At 38.5% G+C, this 21,961-nt stretch overlaps 1 long non-coding RNA gene across 2 annotated transcripts in view; it reads left to right on the top strand.

The window, feature by feature from the left end:
• The window catches only part of LOC139683290 (uncharacterized), a 100,099-nt gene extending 79,222 nt beyond the window's left edge, over positions 1 to 20,877 (top strand). For both annotated transcript variants that reach the window (XR_011699764.1, XR_011699765.1), the window contains exons 3-4: positions 13,454 to 13,542; positions 20,275 to 20,877. This is a non-coding gene — a long non-coding RNA (uncharacterized lncRNA). The remainder of the gene's footprint in view (positions 1 to 13,453; positions 13,543 to 20,274) is intronic.
• Positions 20,878 to 21,961: the final 1,084 nt, after the last annotated feature.

Below are 21,961 nucleotides of genomic sequence, written 5' to 3'. Positions count from 1 at the left end.
TGGCAGAGGGTTTCTGTAACTGCTAGGGATATTGTAGCCTTGATAAGTTTGGAGGGTTTTTTAATTTTTCTTGCTACATTGGTGCTGTCAGCTGCGGCATTTCTGCTGTTTCTCCCTTTGTAACTCCTAACTCATACAGATAATTACTGTTTCTCTTCATTATTATATAGTACTTTTTCTTATGAACGTCTGCTTGCACTTGAAGAGTGAAAGAAGACAGCATTTTTAGGCAAAATTATCCTTACTTGGACCATGGAACTACAAATTTGTGACCATCCTAAGATTTCTTCATGAAGAAACTTCTCACTTCTGACTTTCCTACATCAATTTCAATCATCATTTTAATTACTCTGCTAGGATTCTGAACTTGCAGGTTAGTGACAACTGTAACACTTGTATCAAACTCGTGGCTTTATGCATCAGTGTCTTCCTCATCTCATCTACTCATTATGCTCCCTTAGTGTAGTTTGTTGGGGTTTTTTTAGCATTTAAAGCAGATAAATCATTGCACAGTGTTCACTAATAATAATGGCATCATTCTCTTGCATTGGGGATAATTTCATGTTCTCTGACTTGTTACCTCTTCCAATCTCCGTACATAAGGCACCAAAACATGTCATCCTTTGACATTGTCTGCCACAGTAATTCAGTTTTGTCAGAGACTGAGCATGGACTGTATTTGCTTTCTTACAAACTTCCTCAAGTGTATGTTGCTACTTTAACATCCTCCTGCCTACTCCAACTTGGCTCCAGTTCAAAAAGATATTAACACTTGCACTGTCCAGTTTTTAAAGTTTTTCCAAGAGGTAAGATTACCATGGGCAATGTATTTTCATAAAAGCCATGTTAAACAAGTCTTTCCAAGTCATCCACTTGTATGTGTGTTATCCATCTAACCATACTTACTCTGAGGATACTGTCACCTGTTCCAGAAGTGATGCTGCAAAAGGGAGATTTCATGTATTTCGTCACATTGTGTTCTCTATGCAATATTTTCATCAGCAGCATGCCTTCCACAGTGGTATACCATGAGTATAGAGTCTGTAATTCTACAAGCAGAAGCCAAAAGTATTTTTTTATGGTCGTGTACAGGAAATCCTCCTTTTAGTTTTGTGCATTTTGCTTCTGTGACTCAGACTCCTGCATATCTGGAGGATGTGTCAGCTTTTTCTCCCAAACTAGTGTATGATTTTCTTCTTTTAGAATGACATGTAGTAAATGAAATGGGATGTTATAAAGGGTGTTGAGTGAGCTATAGCATCCAGCTAATTTGGAAGTGATATCAAAGGTTGTTCCCAGGAGTAGAACACACTGCATATTTTGCAGTGAGCATCCAAATTTGGTCAACATTCTGAAACAACAGCCATTCAGAGATGATAGAAAAAATTGGCTTGGACATAACTCCTTGCTTTAGGATTTTAAATCAAATGCCTTCCAAGGGCAGGGCCATTAGCACAGTCCTCCCCTCTGACTTCCTCTTTCCTTCCTGAAATATAATGATCAGTGATGGTTCTCCAGTCTCCTGTATTCCCAACAAAAACTGTTTCCTTAATATACATATGTTGCGGTTAAACCTTTTAAAAATTATTTTAGTGGCAATTATTTTAGTAATATTCCTGCTTAAACCTGCCAGTTAGCTCAGACTAGAAAGGAAACTAGAAGTAAATAATAACTTCTTTTGTATTTTTCCTATCTGAGTAGAGAATACTCATAGCTAATGAGCAGAGGAAAGGCCATTGGTAAAACTGAATTGTATCTCTTCTTTCATGGACTTTCAGTCTGGTTTATAACTGAGGAAGGAGAGGAACAACAATGAAGTGGAATTAGGATGTACAAAGAATTTTAAATGCAGGCTTTTCCTAATTCTTACCTATTTTGTACTCTGTTAAATTGGTCATTTTACACTAGCTTAATCTTATGTTGTCCAGTGATAGATATTAAGAATTTAATGACGCCTGAGTGTCATGTTTAATCTGTGGTTGGTCTGGATATGATTTGTCTGGGGCATGTTGCTAAGGAAATCTTTAGGGTCTCATGATTACATAAGAACACTGATTTCCTTCCTGAACAAAGACTACAGAAGCACTTTCTGTGATAAACCAGTACGGTCCTACTGTAGTAGCAGTGTTATATCTGACATGATAAATGCAGAAAAAGTCCTAAGAAAGAGTCACAGCGCTGAGCTGCACAGTCGTCCTGAATCCAGAACTTGTTTGGATGTTTTGAAAGAGAAAATGAAATTGTCACATGGTTGCTGATTACATAGTGAGTGAATTGTTTGAAACTCCAGTGCTCTGGGAGTCTGCAGCTGGGAAATCCCCAGCATGTGACTGGTACAGCTGTGTTTGATAGTGTGGTTAAGTTTTACTGCAGACCTGAGTATTTCACCACATTGCATCTTATACCTGGGAGTGTCTCCCTATTGCAGCATTTCAGTAACTGCCAAACATTCCTGGACTTTCAGAATTTGCATCACTGTTTGAACATCTGAGCTTCTTGAACTGTGCTAATCTTTTGTTGATAAAGCAATGGAAACAGAGTCCCAAGTGAGGCAAAGGCAAATTTCTCTTTAAGGGTGAATGCAGTAGCTTTAAGTCAATGGCATTTTTGCCAGAGTGCCAAATGATATAAATCAACAGTTAAGAAAAGGGAACTTCTGAACTTCTGCTTTTCTTCAAGCTATTTTTATGCTTATCCATCCCCATCTTGTTCCTGTGTTTCATCCTCCTATGGCATCTTGTCAGCAGTTCAGATGGTGTGGGATGTTTGGGATGGGAGCTCTTTGTTACTTATTGTTACAGTGCCAAGGGTAATGAGACTCAATTCTTTACAGGGTTTACAACATTTTTTGTAATATAAATGTAATATCAACTAATGATTTGTTAGTTGACTCGTTTTAACCCACTGTGTTGTCTAATGTGAGGAAGCACAAGCTTCTAGCTACCCAATTGGAAATTTGGATCATTAACAACTGCAAAGTATCCCTGTGGTGACTTCCCCTGGTTAGCAGTCAACCTTTTGCACAGTTCTGCCACTCGCTGGAGGTTTTCTAACACACTGTGCACTCCACTGTCTCTCCCAGATATGAACTCATAGCACAATCTGGTAGCAAGCAGCAAGCTCCATGAGGTTCCAAGAAATCATCTTATTACAAATCCTTATATACTGGGAGAAAAATGCACCATTTTTCATTGTTCACAAAGTATTAAAAATATATTTAGCTTTTGCTTCTCAGATTTACCATATGTTTCTTTTATATGTAGGATGTCCAGGTAGAACCCCGTGGGGTTCTGCTCTTTCTTTTCTATCTCAGCTCTGTGGTTGGGGGATTGGATCATAATGGTGCCACTTAAATCTTTCTGCCAAAGCTTTGCGTAACATTTAAAATACATTCTCCTCTTGGTGTGTACCATCTTATGTTTCTAGAGACCAAGTAGGGCTTTTTCTCTGATATTTAATGATTTATTTCAAAATGCCTAATACATTGAGATATTTCTAGTTGGTTCCTGAGAGGATTTTGGTTGTGTCTAATTTTATGCCTGCATTTATTCACATGTTTTGGCAAAAAGATCTGTGGTGCAACGCTGTAGTGTGTTAACTTTTCCTTCTCTTAATTGTCAGTATAAGGTGTGTTTGTTGATAAAATTCAATGTATGTGCTCAGGGTTGCATGTTATCAGCTTTACTCTGTAAGGGCCAGAAAGAAAAGTTGTAAAAATAAATGTCACCTTTTGAATATAGAAAAAGGTTATCTGCAGATTGGTACATTATTCATATGACATTGTTTCTTTTTATAATTTTTTTTTAAATTATCCCTTTGCAAGGCCACTACGTATTCTTTGCCTTTGCTCATTTCATAACAAAGGGCAACCTATGCTTTAGTACATCTGGTTAATTAGCCAAAGGATAGCAAGAGATGACAGAAATGTTTGATAGACCATGTAGTAAGGATAAGCACAATATCAAAACAGTCATGAGATGTGCTATTATTATTCCCTCTATTTGTTGGTTCCTGGTTTCTATATGTTATATTTATTTCTCTGTGTTCTGTTTGAGGAAGTAATCAGATGAAAGGTCACAACTGTTTTATGAACGTGGGTGAATCATACACTGATTCACTGTGTGCAGGCAGTGAATGCTCAGTGTATTTGTGACTGTGCATTCCTGTATTAGTTTGCCATCCACTCCGCTGTGGAAACCAGTTTACAAGAGATGAATTAGGCTGCAAGTCAGTTAAACAGAAACAGTGTTGTGATATAACCTGATGGACTTGGACAGGAAATTATATGGTTTGTTTAAACTGCAGATTTAGTATGAATTTAGGCTACTTCTCCCCCAGAATCTTTGAGATGTAACTTTGGTGAGCACGTATTTGCTTGACAAAAGTAGGATGCAGGAGCATGCCCATTGCTTTGGTCATGAGATGGAGAATGTGTCCCCTTCAGACTTCTGTGATCATAGGCAAATATTGTAGCTTAAAGACATGCTGCCTCCCCAGATCCACACCAAAATACACACAGCAATGTTGGGATTGGGGATAGGGAACCTGTGACAGCCCATGTGATCCAGAGCAGCAGTTTTGCTCTTGCTTTCATTGGCACTGGATGTGGGAAAACTCCCACAGGTGAGGTTTGAGTGGGACAGAGAGGTAAAAATCACATGACACAGCCAAAAATTTGGAGTAAAATAATCACCAAATATTCTAATCAGGATGATAGAAGAGTCTGGGTTAGTTTTGTTTGCTTTTTCTGTAAGATTGTCCAGGGCAAAGCTGACACATTTTTAAATGCCTTATCTGCTCAGTCACTTGGCTAACGTGCCTAGTTCTCTGTTACCACCAAATTATATAACGTGGCAGGATTTAACCACAGTGGGGTAGGTCACTTGACAATATGAGGAACATAATATGATAATTAGGGAATCTTGTCTTTCTTCTTTTTTTCCCCTCCAAAATAGACAATGTCATGCTTGTGGAAAGCTATTGTGCTAGTACTGTTGGGAAGTGACACTCTATCCCCCAAAGAGATACCACACGTATGGTTGTGCACATTGATACACTGCAGCTTTTCCTTGTGCTGACATGACAGCATCCTCATTCTCACACAGAAAAGCAGCCTTTAGGGCTGAAAAAGCAGATGAGGCCAGCTCAGGCGTTAAGCCTGTTGTTACTGCACCTTCTTGCCAGGATCAGCAAAACTTTAGAAATGGAGAATTTCCTATAATTTCAACCAGAGCAGATAGGAGTCTATTTGCTAGAGGTACTATCTGTGACTTGAGGCAGTGACTATACCTCTCATAAATCATGTAGTACAAAGCTTTAAAATTGGCTAATACAGCCACAGCTGTGATATGGGCAAGGCTCTGCCTGTGCATGAGCAGTCACATGACTGGGTACTGCTGTATGGAGTGAAGTAAAGAGAGGAGACCTGTTAGAAATGCTGGTGAATTTACTGTAAGGTACTTGGAATCCCAGTCAGTATTTAGGATCCCATCTAGGAATGTACTACTGAACTTCTGTATAGTATTTGGCAACTGAAAGCTAAGCAATTTCATTGATGCATTTCTGTACTGAGGGCTTGAGTTTCTTCTAATGACAAGTATAATTACAGCTTGTCTGCTCTGACCTTTACTTGGCTTAACATAGGCATCCAGGCTTGCAAGTTGTACATTGTACAAAGGGAGTTCGAGTTTGGTTTTCTCTTACTACACCTACAAGTGGAATGCCAGTCTGATGTGCTCACAAATGAAAATAAACCCTGAGCAGTGCAAGTAGAAGCCCTGTTGGACAGAAGAGTTCAGTATAACTTGGTCACCATAACTTCATTTGTATAATGCCATCCTGAAGATATTCTTTAAGCAGAAATAAGTCTACATAAATTTATTTTTCAACCTTTGCTCTTCAGATGATATAAGATTAGTATGTGGTATTGAGCAAATTCTCTGAGTTTTACAGTGCAAATCTTTGGAATTACCTTAGAACTTGTTTATTACTATTTCTCCATTCTAGCAGCCACTGTGTTTTCTGCAGCTAAATGAAGGCTTTAAAATGTAAAATGTCTGTAACTACTTATCTTCAAATCTGCAGGCATTATGCGATATAGGATCATAAAAGTGGTTTTATCCCCTCTTGATAGGCAATGAGCTTATCTCCTTCTGACATCAAAATGTACAATATTCAAGAAGGCAAACTAGAACTACTGATTCCCCTTAAGGGTTTTTTTTTCCAATTATTTGTATAAAATCTCCTTTCCTATGACATTTTAAGCAGTTTCGTATATGACTGTATCTAAGGGGAAGATGCAGCTGCGCAAAAGAGATGTTTTTGTGTGTGCTGAAATATTCCATTTTAAACTAGTGAGGTGCTTTCCTGAATGCAAGTGGTTTACTGATGCCCTGTATTTCTTGTAGTTTTTTATTAAAGAAGTGATACTGTTTTTTAAAAGATACTCAAGCATGTCAGCAGTTCTGGGAAAAAAATAAGCTACTCAGAAATCTTGAGTGGGGGGAAGCACATATGCAGAAGAAAGAGCTGAGTTTGGGAACTAAAACATCAAAACCACAGAGTGAGTAGGAAGCATATCTCGGGAAAGAGTAAAGAAAAGCTGAGCAAGAGCTCTTGGAGCAGCATCATGCTTTACCAGCTGAGGGCACTTTCAGCTGCCTCATTTGTTTCATTCTTGCACAGCTGGAAAAGATCTGACCCTGTAAAAGGGCTTGTTAGTTTTCTCTTGAAAGTATAGCTGATAAATAAATTGATGGGAAAAAAGGAAAACAAACAAAGAGTGAAGTCAGCTCTTGTTTCTGTCTTCTCTCTGTGGGAGGTTTCTAACCCTTCAGCGAGAGTGCAAGTGTTGCAAGTAGATTGAAAACCTGTAGTTGGCACAGCCAGAGGCTGAAACTGCAGTGTGGAGGCACAGCCTGAAAACAGTGTCAGAAGTCTCCTAAATGCAGTCTGGCTTTGATCAAACTTCCTGTGCTCTCAGCAGCAGAGCTACAGTGGAAAGAGTCCCACTTCTTCCCCAGCTCCTCCTGTTCCTCTGCTGTGGCAAAGGCTGATCCAGCAACCTTTGCGACTGTGCTGTGAGTGTTGGGGAGAAAAGCCCAGTGAGCAAGGTGGAAGTGGGTAGCACATCATGAGAGGTTGGTGGAATACCTTGGAATTGAAAATTAATACTAGTTATTAAAACTCGCAGTTAAAACTAATTGTTATTTGTGAACTTAGTAATAATTAAACCAGCACTATTTTGGAGTTAAATTCTGTACCACTATCTTCCAACTGCAAGGACCTACCTGAGTTTTGGCTGGGTGCTCAGGTTAAAATAATTAGAGCCAAATAGTTTGACTGGTGCCAAAATTAAATGTGCTTCCACAGTGATTAATGGTCAGGCTCATCAAGGCTGTGGTTTCACAAACACTTCTTTCTCACAATAGTGTCATCTGCTTGTCATTCATTCTTGGTTACTGCCCACCTTCACCCACATATTCACATAACAGTGTGACTGCACAGTGAACTAGATTGGGAAACTAGTGAATTCTTTTTAAAATTCTTTTTTTTTTTTTTTGGCAGGAGGAGGGAGGGGGCGGAGGGGAGGAGAGGGTTATTTTCCTCAATACAGTTCAATATGTGCCCGTACCAACAGTTGTCCTGACACAAGGAAGGTGGTGGTGTAAGTTGGGAGTAAACTGAGGGGAACAAGGTGTTAAGCCAGCATTGTTGCTGAGAATACACCTTGTTTTGGTGCAGAAGAGCAGGGTAAAGGGGGTAAATAGCCCCTTTGGTAATTGCCAGGTTATATATGGTTATTTTCCTCAGAACAGAGGCCTGTATCTGAGTGCCTGCAGATCCCCATTCAGATTCCTCTTTTCTGTAGAAGGCTGAACAGGAATCTCATTGCTTCTAAACATTGGAAGAGCATGTTGTGCTAAAATGGAATGGATGTAAATTTATTCACTGGTAAAAAGGGGAAAAAACCAACCCAGCTGAAATTTTCTGCACGATACTGTTGATCTTTGGAGCAGTCATCTCATTGCCCTTTTCTCCATTGTGCCCTGGGTACTACTGCCAGAGGAGATGCTGTAAATGGCCTGTTGTGATACATAGATGTATGTCCCTCAAATCTGCCACTCTTTGTGCTGTAAATCAGCGTTCCTGGACTACAGTGGCTTCACAGACTGTTCACTCCTTTCTTGTGTATCTCACAACTTTCCCTGAATTTTAGTTCCCTGGGTGTAATTTAGTAAGATTTTGCTCTTTATCCATTGCTTTCTACTTATAGTTCTCACAGCTAGGTAACCACCTTCTCTTTCCTTACACAGAAAAACAGACATAGGTGGCTGTAGCATCTTGAATATGATCACAGCCTGCTCTCTGTCAGGGCATGGAATAGTTAAATAGCTTCCTTACTTCAGGCCACTGCCCAAGTCATCTGCATTTTAATAAGGGACAATTTCTTCTGTCAACTTGATTTTCTTATTTTCATGTGTGTATATTTTGTTTCTGTTTTTCTGCAATATAGATTAATTGTATCATTAAGTAAAGTTAATGAGACACAGCCAAATTCTGCTGTATGTCTGAATGCATTTTGCATACCTGAGACCACACTCCCCCATATTCGCTCCTCTTTTTCCAGTCCCGAGTTCTTCCAGTGCTGCTCTTGCCAAAGTACACAGTGCTCTCCTTTTGCAATGTAGACAGATACCCACTAAAGCCCTTTGGCACTGTGAAGCTCAATTCACCTGGGCCCCAAGGAAACAGGCTCATCTCAGAGCTGGAAGTCGAGAGCAACCTGCACATTAAAGTCAGTGACTTGATTCCTAAGTGGAATCAGAGTTCTGTTCTATGATACAATAAGAAGATAATGATATTAAAGAATAAAGAACAGTAGTTACCCCATATATTTTCTTTATTAATTTTACTATGTGCATCCATTAATCTCTTCAGTTCTGTGCATATTCTGTTAACTAATCAACTGCTAGAAGCCTTTCTCCAAATTTTACTCAGTTCTTAGGTAGGCAATTTTCCCATCAAAGTTGATACCGTTTTGCCTGAGAAGAGGATCAGTTAAAAGGAGAGAGCATTCAGAGTTTGTGCCATGTAGCAGCGTTAAGAGCCTTTAAGACCTCTCTGTAACCCCCAGTCTGACAGAGAAGCAAAGACACCCCTCAGCTCTGCCTGGCACTCACAAGCCAAGGTTGTCTTCGCTGTGGCTGTATCTGGATGCCTCTGTCTATATCCCAGTAAATCAGTCATGTGCCATTCTTTTCTCTTCCTCACTTGACTACACGAAGCCCTCTATCTTCACATCGTGAGATTCCTAAACAGGGTTGAATCCAGGAGTCTTCCCGGCCCGATGCGGCGTTTCCAGGAGGTTACGTTTTACTGCTCTCTAGCGGTAAAATGCTCTCAGCCCTCCAAGGCAGGCACTGTCCTTCTCTTTGCAGCTCACACCTTAATACTGTTCTTGAAGGGCAGTAATGCTGCTCTGGCTTTGCAAACGTTGCCTACAAAACATATAGAAAGAAGTTGACCTGTCAGAGGCGAGGAGAGGGGACGCAAAAATGGTGCTCAGAGGGCTGAAGCACCTCCCCTATGCAGACAGGGTGAGAGAAGTTGTTCAGCAAGATAGAAGGCCCTGTGGACACGTCATTGTGGCCCTCCAGTACTTAAAGGGAGCTTATAAAAAAGAGGGAGAATGACTTTTTACTTGGGCACATAGTGATAGGACAAGGGAGAACAGTTTTAAACTAAAAGAGGAGAGATTTAGATTAGATGTTTGGAAGAAATCCTTTACCCAGAGGGTGGTGAGGCACTGGCACAGGTTGCCCACAGAAGTTGTGGATGCCCCAGCCCTGGCAGGGTTCAAGGCCAGGCTGAATGGGGCTCTGAACAACCTGGTCTAGTGGATGGCATCCCTGCCCATGGCAAGAAGTTGGAATTCAATTATCTGTAAGGTCCCTTTCCAAACCATTTTATTCTGTAAGTTCTTAACAGAGGAACTTTGTAACAAAGTTGATGTGACTACTAATAGCGGGATTTTGATAACATAATTCAGTTTCAAGTTTAGTTTTAAGTTTTGGTTGGCTGCCTCACCCATGCTTTTGTATTATTCCTTGAACTCAAGTGGAAAAATTTTTTTTGAAAAGTACAAAACATCAAGTCAAGGGATTTTAGTTATTGCTCCATTTCAACTGTAAAGTGTTGATGAAACTTTAGATGTAGTTTTTTCCTATCATTTTCTGTGTGGATAAAGGAGTGACAATAATAGCTACCTTATCATGGTGTCTGAGAGTTGTTGATTGAAACTAGATCCTCAGTGCAAAGAATACATGGTGTAAAAAACAGTAATACATTACCCATTAGAATGGGACCCAGCTGGTATTTTTTAAATGCTTGCACAAAATTCAGGTGACATCATGGCATGTGTAGATCACCCTTTTTAAGTTGTTTTTCGGTTAGTTCTTACCACAGACTCACTCCAAAACAGATGTACACTAGGAAAAAATATTTACTTTTCTTTACTTTTTATATCAGTATATTAGACTATGTTTTTTAATATACTTAGACCTAAATGACAAAATCATGGATTAATAAGTTTTAATCAATTGTTAATTTAACCATTAAATTGAAAAAATCCACCAATAATTCTTTTCAGAAACTAGAAAGTAGTAATAATTTCATTATTGTCTGGTATCCATCTAACTGTAATGATGTTTGGACCAAGGGTTGGACTTGATGATCTTGGAGCTTTTCCAACTCAATCAATTCTATGATTCTATGTAGAGGTGAAAATTCCTCCAGTTACTCTATTAATGACTCTTCTAACAGAAGAAAATTCACATGCTTTTCTCGGCACTCCTCCAAAGGGATAAGCATAGAAATAAAGTTCATAAGAAAAGAGTGTTGTCTCCAGCCACTGTCACTTTTTCCTGCAATGGAGCGGCAACCTGAGGGTCTTTAGATCTCCAGAGTACTGCAATTAAGTAAGACAATGATTTTCATTAGTGGAGACAGATGAAGAGGAGTGTCTGTTTTTGTCTCTCTGTTTTTAGAGGCCACTTTTCAGTATCTGGCAGGTGGACAAAACCTTAACATAGGTCATTTGAGTGTAACAACTGGACAGTGAATTCAACACTGATCAAAGCTGTTTCGAGGGGTGGCAGATGTATGTGAGATAGGCTGTAGCTCTCTATGTTACAAAGTATTGCTCTAAAGGCATTCATGACGGATCTGCTGTGGAGGAAATAGCAGGAATGCAAGTTCTGTAACTGGTCATGCAAAACATTATTCTGTGCCTGTGCCCTGTAGTAAATAACTGTTTGCAGAGGTGGTTTGTTTGGTATGTAATAGCTCTCTGATGTACAAGGTTTAGGACACCTGAGTGTTGCTTAGACTTTAATACACTTACGGTTCACCACCTATATGGCTGTGCCAACCAAAGGGGAAGGAAGCACCCAAGATTCATGAATGCTTGTGTTCAAAAGGAAAAACAAAAGTCAGAGTGTCCACAACAATCAAAAAATTTGATTAGTAAATTACACACTTGGCATGGAAATTGGTATGTTGATCTTCTCTGACCTACTAGATAAGCACACAGCAGTGGGGTTTGGATAAAGGGGTAGGGTGAAAGGGAAGAGAAAGGAAGGGAAGAATTAAAGATAAAAAGAGAGAAAAAGATCACCAGTTCTAGTTCCAGTATTGATCCAGCTGATGGAATGTCAGTCCTGGTTTCAACGTTGATCCAGCTGTGTTGGTTTGGCCAATGGGGTGTCCAGGGCCCTGGGCAGCTGCCCAGGCTTGATGGGGATACCTTTGTATGGACAGGTTTCTCATTTTCTATGCATATTAGTTATTGTGCACTGTCTGTTCTTTCAGATCTTTCTGGAAATGTGTTGGAGAGCTTCAGGGATCTTTGGTGGTCTTAATCCCCACTATAGTCCATGTCTACTTGGCCTCATTCCTGCACCTGTGCTGTACTATGTTGTGCTTATTTTCAGGAACTACAACAAAAATGTTTGTCCCAGAAAAGAGCTGCCCTGTCTCCGCATGGTCCCCCTTCTCTTGCCCCATCTTGTTCTTTCTCATGCTGTGTTAATACCAGGAGTCCTTGGTTATTACCAACAATTCTTGTGTGTTATTACCAACAGTCCTTGGCTGTGGAGCCAGCCGTTAGTGGCTGAGACATACACATCTGGGATTCTGGAGTGGTCCATCATCACTCAAGGCCCTGCAGTTATCCCTCCCAGACTGGTCAAGGAGTGAGACTTGCTGACAGCTGAGGCTTGAGATGAAGCTTTTCATCACAGATCAGAGCTCCACCTGCATCAATGAATTGCGGATAATGGTCACCAACACCTGTTATTGTTTGACCACTTATGAACATAGGGCAAGATATTGAAACCAAACCATACATGGTCAACAGGGAAAAGATAAGCTGCTCACTTAGGTATTCCCAGTTGCCAGGTAGAGGGGGATTTGCTGATTGGAATGTGTCACATGAGTACTCAGATAGATCCCTAGGGTGAGACAACATGAACAACTCAGCCAAGGTACATCCTCTTTTCAAATAGATTTCAAATTGAAAAATAGGTCTACCGCATATCTACACTCATTACTTTCTTTTTTTTTTTGTTTTGGGTTTTTTTGGGGGGGAGGTAATGAGAGAAGGCAAGTGTTATTTGGCAGCAGAGTTAAAAAAAACTTTGCAAGAAAGTGTACAGCACAGTGAAATATTCCATCAGAGTGCACAGTACAAGACTTGAGCCTTCCGGGGTTTTTTCTGTGGTGGTGTTGTTATTGTTGTTGGCTTTTTTTGTTTTTGTTTTTTTTTTAATTAAGAATAACAGCTGCAGCTTGACATTTTGTTTGGCTTATGTGTGATGGATTTTCCATACATATATGTTCTGAAAAGGGAACCAAATACCTTCTCATACTGGCTATGTCACTTTTTCATGAGTAGTGTATCCTACTCATTTTGGTTCATCACACTACGTGATTTTACACTGTATACTGCATACAGTTTTCTCTTTAGAAGCTGGGAAATACATCCCTTAACTGTATTCCTAACACCTCATCCTGCACTGTTGTAAGTTCTCTTCCTAGAACTTTTCATTCAGGTCTTTCAAGTTTGCAAGGGTCAAGCCCTTTAAAAAAAATAATTACTTAACATGTAGCAGTGAAAAAGTTGAATTTTTTTCAATTAAATTACTTCTAAATGAATATTGCTACTACTCCATAAAAAATTATCCTCATGTTTCCCTTATATTTCCCTATCCTACCTTCAGATTTTTAAGTTTATAAACCCTTTTGTGCTGCTTTGTTTCCAAATAAGCTGTCTTATATAAAAGAAATAGTTTATATATGACATTAAATACATGAAATTATAACAAATACTGTAGATACTACTAATTTATATTAGTAAATTTAACAGTCTGTTTCTCTCTGTTCTTACATGAAGATCAAACCACTTATACAAGGATTTACAACTCATTTTCTGGAATTTTATATCAGTATTGACTGGGAACTCTATTTACTATGCAGATAAAGGTAAGTAGTACAAATACAGTTAAGGTTAAAGAAAATATTTGAACAGAAGATAGTAGATGTGAAAAGTAGATGTTGGAGTGACAAAGGATTGGAATGAGATTATGGGTTGACCCAGACCATTATAGCTTCATGGAAGTTAATAGACCTATCCCAATTTACATGTGGAGCTCAAAACCAAAATAATGAAGTTAACTTCAGAGAAAAAGGGAGAACTATGGATGGGACTTTGAGTATGCAGTGAGGAAGTCTGTAGGTTGCAGGACAAATACACAGCAAAGGTGACAGTAGTGCTTCAGCCACTGGAATATTTTTTTCTGTTTCTGGTAGTTGGCTAATAAATGGGAGTTTTTATACATGCAGGGTCATGGACTAGTGGAAAAGGTAGTTGAGTTTCTCTCGTGTTTAAAAATAGACTCAAATGGTGCAACCACTGGATGTCTCTCTTGTTCCACTTTCCTGAGCAAGGACCAGCCTTTCAGAGTGAACAACCTACATCACTGAAAGATAAATGGGTCAGTGTGGAAAGCCAGCTGTTCACTGCTGCCCAACTGACTGCAGTGATATGACACACCAGTCCAACTCTCAACGTGAGAGACTATGAGATACAAGCAAGATTAACAGATAAGAAGTGCTGTTTTCTTCCTTTACAAGGGCACTTTTTACCAGCCCCCTTCTTCTCTGTTGTGCTCTGTCCCACTGTACTAAACTTGCTGCCAATAATTTACTATTATTTGAGAAAATAAGTTAAAATCAGTATTGATTTCCTCAATAGTTACAATATGTCAGCAATTACTGTCTTAGGTTGGATAGTAGAATTGCACCAGATACACTTCCTTTTTTCCTGACAGGGATTTCTCCCTCAGTTCCATTGAAGTTAGGAGTAACTTCTGATAAACAAGAACTAGATTTCCCTTTTCTGGAAGAGTCTGCGTCTGTTATTTAATTCTGAAACAGAACTGAGAGAAACATACACTTAGAACTTCCCATGAAATCCTGTTATGAAAAGTAGGCATTAGGAGAGACTCGTGGTTACCTGTGTGAGTTCGAGGTATAAGACCAGGTCTTTGTTTTGCTCAACTGCTGTATTGTTAAAGCAATGAAAATCTTTCTGAATGCACGTTATTGGCTTGTGTTTGTTCGAGGCATAAAAAATATATTAATGCAGAAAAACTTCAGGGTCTCTGACTTGCATAGAACCAAAGAGTTTTGTCCTGCTTCACAGCACAAAGCTTTCAGGGATGTGAAATACAGGGCAGGACAGAGGGATGCCCCAGGCAACGATTTCAGAAGGGCCTATGAAGGTGAGTGTTGAGGATTTTGTGTTTCAGTGATGTAGCTTGGCTAATATAGGAATTTGGGGTTAGGGATGAATGTAATAGAGATCTTTAAGTTGATGACTGGATAATTTTTTCTGTTCTCCAGTTCTACACACTATTTTCACCTGTATATTGTGAAATAGTATGTTTCCTTATATTCATATTATATGTTTAATTCTTTAGGTTAAAAACCAACCTAGATTTCAAATTCTGAATGGTAAAATTTTGATATATTTCAGAATTTTGCTGGATTTTTTTTTCCTGTATATTTTTCCTTAGTAGTTATGAAAGAAATTACATAACTTTTTACTTTACTTGTTGGCCAATATTTGAGCTCCTCTAGTTTATTTCTGTCAAAAATGTTTATACGAAGTGATACATCTTTGTGTACATTCTTTGTAATCAAAGTAGGATTAAACTGAGGTTCTGTTTTCCTGAATGAAGCAAGAAAAAAGACAATAGGAAACAGCTCCTTTGGCAGTAGCCCAAGCCTCTCTTTTCAATTAGGGCTGCACTCAAAAAACTCCCACTCCCTTTTTTTCTGTCTTTTTGAGAACTCAGGATCATTCTACAAAGTGCTTCACTGTTTTGGGGTGTTTTCTTGCCTGCAGATGTAATATTTCTGACAGAGCCACACCATTTTGTTAAAACTATAAGCACACAATTTGTGTTTGCAGACACATGGCTCAGATTTTTTTTATTTTTTTTTAAATTTGCCTGTCTTGTGGCCAGTGCTTGGGAGGCAAATACACCATTTGTCTGCATCTTCTGTTTGTCACAGTTGTATTTCAAAGCAATTTTCTTCTCTAGAACTACAAACCATTGTCATTCCACTCCGTTTCCTGTCGGTTTTCTCTGAGGCTGTCCAGGAAAACAGGCAGGGAAAGTGAACTTCCCTCTTGTTTGTAAAGGCTGAGTCTATGAACCAATCTATTACCATATTTTGAAATGTGGTGTTGTCAGTTCTTCTGAGCTTCACTTGTCTTTAAAGGACCTAAATGGCATTTGGTCTTTCAAGAAGTTTTGGTGTCTCTTATCTCAGACAGTGAATTTGAAGGATATCAGAAATGTTTAACAGTCTAAACTGAGCCTCAAACAGGGAAAGTTCTCACTGCCATGTACTTAAAGTCTAGGGCAGACAAATCTGCATTTTACTATACTGAATGTTTAAAGGCCTTTGCTCCTTCAGGATTTTAGCTTTTCCAGGTTAGTATTGAGAAAGATCTTTGCCTAATCCTGATTATGTATAAAAACAATAATCAGATGTGGTTATTTAGTGCAAGAGCCAGATTGCATGGTTGTTATCTTAGACTGGCAGTGAAACCCCTGGAGAGTTATTTAATTATGTAAATTAGTGTGCAATTAGAGAACAAAGTTTAATTTGAATTTTTAGGGGAATGTTTGGGGGTTTTAAGCAGCAAAATCAAGAATAAACATCATCAAAATACAGTTTGTTTCTATAGCTTTTAGCTAGATTTAGCAATTGCTTCAGAGTTCATCATTAGTTATCCTATACTGTATCTTGCAACAGTATTTGCCAAAACTCCCAGTAGTGTGGATGTCTTAAAATTCTTCAAAAGGAGACATGAAGAGAAAGCAATAATAATATACATGTGCAGTACATCACAGAGCTCTGAAGTTCCAGCATGTTTTTAGCCAGAAGGAAGCATCTGTTTAGTTCTAGAATTATGGAAGAAAAGTGGATCTGTAATGATGTTCATAATTAGAGAGGTCCTTTTTTTGTGCTTTATCTAAATATTATAAAATATATAGGCTTTTGAGCCTATATATTTATTTTTTTAAACATTAAAGGTGATCGTGTAGGAGGTTATTGTGGTCTAGGGAAAGGTGGACAGATTGGGTTCTAAAATAGTGAAAATCAGCATAGATCAGTTGGAGCTCTGTATTTCTATGATGTACACTGGCTGAAAATGGTTTATGATTTCAAGTTGCATAGAAACACAGCAAATAAACAAACAAAAATACTGTTATGAAAGCATCCATCTAGGAAAACATTTGGGGAAGAAAAATATAGTGAAAACAGCACTCTTTCTAAATTAAATTTACTATTAAATTTAATAAAGTTTCCTAGTAAGGAGTTCCTGGAAAATGTGGACTGAAATGCGAAGCAAACTTTGATTGCTTTTTTTGCTGCCTTGATGGTGTATTGACAAGAACTACATTTCCTAATTTCTTTTTGCATTACTTATAAAGAAGCTTTCTAGAGAAAAAATACCAATGCTTCATAACCACCTGAAGGAGCATTTGCTATGGTTGTTTCCAAAGGAGCAGCTTAAGGGTTTCATAAATATCAAAGTTAATAGGCTCTTAAAAACAAGGAAAATTGCCTGTAGGTGATTTCTACTTATACAGCAAGAGCCACTGTCTGAACTGAAATTTTCTTTAAACTTTCTCTGCAGGCCTGTTGCCTATTACTGCATACTTTGCTGTCCTGTTCCTACTTCCTTTAGCTGTTTTGAATCAACAGTGGATAGAGCAATATTTACATGAAACGTACTTGAGGGTAAAACATGATCTCACAAATTACAGAAAATAAACAATATTAAGTGTAGCTTGTGGCTATAGGGAGATCAGAAACACTCTAATGAGAACACACTGTTTTTTTGAAAATGCAGCAGTTATACCACATTGTCATAAAGCCATAGTTATGGCTGGATTTGAAAAAGAGAAAATCTTTTAAAAAGTGGCTTCCAGAAAGAAGTCTAAGAAAAATATTTTTTTCTTGTGGAGTTGCTGTTTGGTATGCAGAAGGGCATGCTTCTCCTTTATTTTTGCTGCCTTCCCCACCCTGTCCTTGATTTTCATTTGAATGGTGTAAAGGCATCTACTAACAGTATTGATAAACAGCTTTTACTAAAAATATAAGATAATTATTTTCTGCATAAACATGATAATATTTATATGCCTCATAATGGTCATACTTGGAAGAAGAGCTCTTTCCTCCACTCAGAAATGCAGGGAAGTCTTATCATTATTCAACAGCTCACATAATCATGCTTATTGAAAGGACATGTGCAGTATGAAAAGACATGCTAGAAAATTGGATCTTCCTATTAGGATTTCTTAACAGGCTTTGAGTCCTGGTGGACTTTCTGCTGCCAGAGCCTTGAACCAGTGTAAATGTAGTACAGTTGATTGTACAGAAGGCAGCAGGTGGCTGAAACAAGATTGAGCAGTGCTGGTTTATAGCATGGGAAGAGTCTGGTGAAAGCTGCTGGAGTGCTCCCCACTGGGACTGAGCTGGTTCTGCCCAGGAAGGGCAGGTGAACTGTGATTTAGGTCACAATATTGCATCCCCATTCGGGATGCCCACTAGATACAAACTTAGAGGCCCTTGCTCTACTCTTCTTTACTGTCCCAGGTTTTGATAATTTCATTTCATATGTAGATAGCTGTTTATCAGGTTAGATATTTGTATTTCACATTCCTCAAATCTCCTAAATTCTTTGTCAGTGGGGAAGAAACATTCAGAAAGTTGTTTATCCACTGGCAAGTTTCAGAAGTCTGTTATCTGGAGTTTTACGTAAGAGCTTTTATAAAAATTTTTATTTTTGAAAGGTAATTCTAGAAGTACATTGTTCCTAGTAACTCCCCCAGGAGACTGGTTCCCCCGAAAATTTGCGACCCCCTTAGCAAGGATGACGAGATTTTGTAGTCTTGACTTAAGAGTGAGCTCTTATTTCCCTCAGCTGCTGCTTTTTGACAAATCCATCCCTGATGCTCTGTTGCAGGGTGTAGTGTACAACAAAACCATTTTTATTCCTTCAGGCAAGAAGTGAGCCTCTCCCTCTTTCCATCTGTTCAACTGCACTTGAACAAAAATCATCACTGGAACTTAAAAGGAGAAATATAATTCAATATAATATTTCTCTAGTCACTATGTACAATATAAAATAATGCTAAATTCCCAACAGTTCACTCTAAAACGTGTCTGCCTCCCTTCTCCTCTTCACTAGTCTGAAATAGGGAGGCAGGAACCAACCAGGCAGTTAGGCTGGCTCTGGTATTCTCTTTCTTTGCTCTGGTTGTCAACATAAAAATTTCTGTTACTTCTCTCTCGACTGTGGGGGTCCTTCTCCACTCTTAATCTTTTTTTTTTTCCCTGATTTCTCCCTCCTTCTCATGTCACTCTTTCATTTTCTTGATTCTGCAATAGCTGTTCAGTTTGCTCCACATGGGCAGGATGGGGCCTATTGTGTATTCTGTTCTGTCTGACTGGGCAAGCTCAAGCTTAGCATCCCTTGGACTTCCTCACATGTTGTGTAACTGAATTGTCTAGAGTGTTAATCATTATTTGATTATTCTGACATTCTTGATGAAAAAATATGTACATTAAAATAATTGTGTAATTACAGAATTTGCTTTTAGCATGAATATATTTCCTAGTGACACTGAAATTATTTACTACTCCCAATATTTATATATTGTTTTGACAGATACGCAGTGAGCTATGAGTAATTTTAAGGTGGCAGTTTACTCTATGCAGCTTAAAAGCAAGATTTTTTCCCCTCCTCTTTTGCCCCATCACGTTTTGTTATCAATGGACATATTTGAATTGTCAGCTTTCCCAAAGCCTGGATGTACAGGCTGGAATGATCAGATTAATTGCTTAAACATGTCATCACTAACTAGGAGTACTGAACACCCTCATGTTCTTGCTTTATCTTTTCCCTAGAAGTTCTTCTGTTGTTTTGGGTTTTTTTAATTCATGCTGTTAGTTTAAACACAAGGACTGCAAGCTGAAATAGCCTGTAATGTGGAAATGTAGGCTTCAAGGAGCTGTGTGGGCTGGGAATAAACTTCTGACTCTGTCTGGAGGCAGCTCAGCTGGCAGGTTAATGGTGATTGTCATGAATATTAAATGATAGAACCAAAACAAAACTCCCAGAGAGACACTTATGCACAAATCTTACATAGCAACACAACCAGCTCAGACAGCTGGCTCTCTGTAGGCTTTCTTGAAAGAAAACAGTGCTGAGGCATATTGGGATGATTTTTATGAACTAGAAAGCCAATTTGTGATGCACTGTTTGAAAGTTGGAGGCCTTAATGATTTGTAGCTTGAGGCAAAAATCTGTCTTCTGAAGTAGATAAATAACAGGTAAATCATATCTATGCTGTTCTCCCTTGTATTAAGTGTTTCAGAATATTTTTGAGTTTTGTGCAGGCTGAAAATGTGTGAACAAATGTGAACAATCCTTACTGTTAAAGTTGATACCAACTCTCTGGTGCGCAGGTGTAGTCCCACTTTTTCCTCTGAAGTTACTCTAAATCCCCTCTTTGTTTTTATTTGGTTTTTTGTTTTGTCTCAGTTTTTCTCTAAAAAAGACCACATTGCAGGGCACAAAATAATGAACTACATTTGGGTTTGTTTCTGTTCTGTGATTTGTCCCAGACAGGGTAAGAACTCGCTATTCACAGTTCCTCCTTTGGCTCCAGTGGTGTAAGTCTGTCTCCTGCTACATGGAAAAATTGCTCCAGTACATACAAAAAAATTAAATCTAAGAAGCTTGGATTTATTTGAAGTAGCACCAACATAAATCTGGGATGATTCCATTAACAGCACTGCAGTCATGCTCTGTTTCTAAAAGGATATCTAAAGGTGAGAATCCTCTATGGCCTAGAGGGTAATTTTTGTTACACTTCGTAAATTGGGGTCAGATTCTTGCACATACCTTCCTTGACTTTTATGGTTATGTAAATTTATACCAATCTAATATGTGGCTCAGTGATTTTCAGATTCCAAAAGGAATGAGTTGAAATAACAGACTAGGTTTCCTCAGATAACTGCATGTAGGCAGGATCCATTTTGTGGTGTTATTCTGAGTATAAAGAGACAAAGTAAATCTAAACTATTTTTAGGTGCTATGAATGAGTTGATGGAAAAAGATATAAATGAAAAACACAGTCTAGTTAGAGGAAGTTGTGGAGAGTAATGCTTTTAAATAAACATTCTGCCAAATTAATTTGGTTTTCCAAACCCTGTCTGTAAATCAAGAAGTGCTTTTCAGTAGCTCATGGAGGCCTCTCTAGGCATTACTGTCTTTCCTTTCTGTTCAATTCCATGTAAAACAGAATATATACATTTAAAGTAGAATTTTAAAAGTATTTATGTAAATATAATTGATGTGGGTATTCCAGTGATACTACATGACTACAGTGTGTGCAATCAGAAATACAAGTGGCCAGCAGGTTCCCAGCTGTGAAGAAAATATGTTCAGTTAGATAAATTTTAAGCTACTATCAGGATAAGCCCTGATTTATTTCTGTTGTAAAATCAAACAGCTTAGTGGAATGGGAACAGTTCTTTTTACGGGCAACATACACCAGATACATTTAAAAGACTTAGACTAGCTTATATTTGTGTTTTCACAGCACCATGAGGAATTTACACACACACACCCTCTGATAGGCCTGGAAATAAAATGAGCTACAGTATTTTAGAGTAATAGTTTGTAACTATTTTCCTATGTATTAAAGTCTCCCATAAATACATATGATTTTGTGAAGCAGATACAGCTAACTATTCAGATAAAATTCTGCTTTTTTCCAAGCTGAAAAGCTCCATTAGGTACTTGGGAAGTTCAGGTTACTGTCTCTTAGTCTGCAAAAGCCACAAACAGGCAATTTGGGATCTTAGGGTTGTTCCTTATTTGAAATATCTAGCCTATTTTATCATAAACTAGCTGAGTCTTGTGAAGAGTTTACCTCTAGCTTCCATCTGCCACTTCATTTTGCACATTTTTGAATGTATCATTAAAACTCTTGTGCACAATGTCTTTAAGTGGCTGAGCCTGAAATACTGTTGGGGTCATCAGGGTTTTTACCAGCATTTGAACAAGCAAACAATTCCAAGCAATGATAAACATAGATCAGTGTGCGTAAAACACACTCACTTTGGCTGAAAGATGAAACACCAAAAAGTGATGCCCCTGTGGAGTGAGGAATGTAAAGTCACCTTCATAAAGTAACATTCTTGATGCTATAGCCATCTTGGGGTCCCACCAGCCCAAATGTCCAACCAACATTACCTTCTTCAAATGGCTGAAAGTCCCAATAGCAATATAAGACAAAGGGAATTC

Source organism: Pithys albifrons, chromosome 2 (genome assembly GCF_047495875.1).
Source record: "Pithys albifrons albifrons isolate INPA30051 chromosome 2, PitAlb_v1, whole genome shotgun sequence".
In the NCBI taxonomy this organism is placed as follows: Eukaryota; Metazoa; Chordata; class Aves; order Passeriformes; family Thamnophilidae; genus Pithys; species Pithys albifrons.
This window is presented reverse-complemented; position numbering and strand designations above follow the sequence as displayed.